Source organism: Sorex fumeus, unplaced genomic scaffold (assembly GCF_029834395.1).
Source record: "Sorex fumeus unplaced genomic scaffold, SorFum_2.1 ptg000034l, whole genome shotgun sequence".
Taxonomy (NCBI): Eukaryota; Metazoa; Chordata; class Mammalia; order Eulipotyphla; family Soricidae; genus Sorex; species Sorex fumeus.
In genome coordinates, this window is record NW_026606091.1 from 38,953,665 (window position 1) to 38,955,398 (window position 1,734).

At 49.2% G+C, this 1,734-nt stretch overlaps 1 pseudogene; it reads left to right on the forward strand.

Annotated features, from left to right (window-relative positions):
- Nucleotides 1-1,446: 1,446 nt before the first annotated feature.
- LOC130026656 (uncharacterized) lies at nt 1,447-1,527 on the forward strand (annotated as a pseudogene).
- The last annotated feature ends 207 nt before the right edge of the window (nt 1,528-1,734 follow it).

The following is a 1,734-nucleotide window of genomic DNA, read 5'->3' on the forward strand; positions in this document are numbered from 1 at the left end:
AGCCTCCAGAGACAGCCTCAATGTCAGGTAACTCGTGAGGTGTGGCTAGGGATAGGGAAAGATACTGCGCAGGTCTGGGAGGCAGGAATAGTGGTGGGATGCAGCTCAACTGGGAGCAACCCATTGGCCTCAGTTGAGAAGTCATGACCTGCGCCGAGTCAGTGTGGTCGCTCCTGCTGGTCACCTTGTGGTACCCAGCCCTTCCACTCTCTTGAGTCTGTTTTCCTCTAGTGCCCAATGATTGACTGGCCTGAACCTCAAAAGATGTGTTTCTCCCTTTGCAAATTGTTCCAGGAAGCAGATCCCTGTTTGCCTTTGGGCCAAAGGATCCAGAGACAAGAGGAAACCTCAGTCACTGTGGACCCGTTGCCCAAGGATTCAAAAACTCGGCCACCTTCTTCAGGAAGACCCTGGCTCTGGACTTAAGAAAATCCTCGTTGGAGCCCTGGAATGGACCATCCTGCAGTCTGTAGATGATAAGGTCCTAGTGTCAGAAGCCTAAGAGGACTGAAAGAGAGCCTCAGAGGCTCTGCTGCAGCTCTTGGTGGAGGCTGAGCACCAGACCTCCTGGAAGAATGAGCATTTAGAAGTGAAAAAAAGAAAAACAAATAACCCAAAAAAACCCTTTCAAATCAGCAGTAGGGCTCTAGAGGCATAGAAGTTGATCCTCTTAGTGCCTGAGAAAGAGCACCAGGCTCTAGGTGCCCTGACCCAGGGTAGGGCCATTGGCAGAGGTCTGGGCATACCTGTCTCTGAGGCAGGGGGCTCTGATCTCTCGCTGTGCCACAGAGGTAAACAAACTATCTACCTCCAGGTCCCCATTCAGGGGTGACACTGATGAGTAACAAAGGGCCCCAGTGGCTACCAATTGCCCAGATGGCACAGTCCCTGGGATTATGATGTGAAAACCCACATCTAACTTTTGCGACTCTAGATTTTGATGTGAAAACCCACTCTAACTTTCGCGACCCCAGCCTTTCTGCTTATCGGATGGGACCCCATCCTCTGACTTGCAAGAAGCAGTGGACTAAATCTCTTGCTCAGAACCACTGTACAGTTCAGGAGCAGTTTCCAACCTGAGTGGCATCCGGATAAAGACCATAAGAATGAAGCCCTGAATCCCTCTGGAAAGACTGGGGGGGGGAGGGGCGCGCGCTCGGGGAGGGATAGGGACAAGCGCGAAACATGGTGAGACCCCATGATCTCTTAATTTTCATATTAAAAGGTAAAGGTAAAAGGTAAAGGCCCTCCCGTTGATCGTCGATTTGCTCGAGCGGGCCCAGTAACGTCTCCATTGGAGACTTTGTTGTTACTGTGTTTGGCATATCGAATACTCTCGGTAGCTTGCCAGGCTCTCCGAGAGGGGCGGAGGAATCGAACTCGGGTCGGCCTTGTTGGCCGCTTGTAAGGCGACCGCCCTACCACTGTGCTATCGCTCTAGCCCCCAGAGCTTCTCGGCCTTTTGGCTAAGATCATGTGTAGTATCTGTTCATATTAAAAATTGAAATTTATTTCTTTGGATTTATTTTTTGATTGGGTTATTATTTTATGTTTTGAGTTTGTTCCTGCACATATGGATGTGTTGGAGGCTGTGTACCTTTTTTTTTTAATCCAAGAATTTTCTTTTTATTATTTTTTTATCGATTGTAGCTTTGCCACAGGGCTGAGTCTGGCAAACTCCCCATGGCGTACCAAATATGCCAAATACCAGTAACAATGATGGGTCTCATTCTC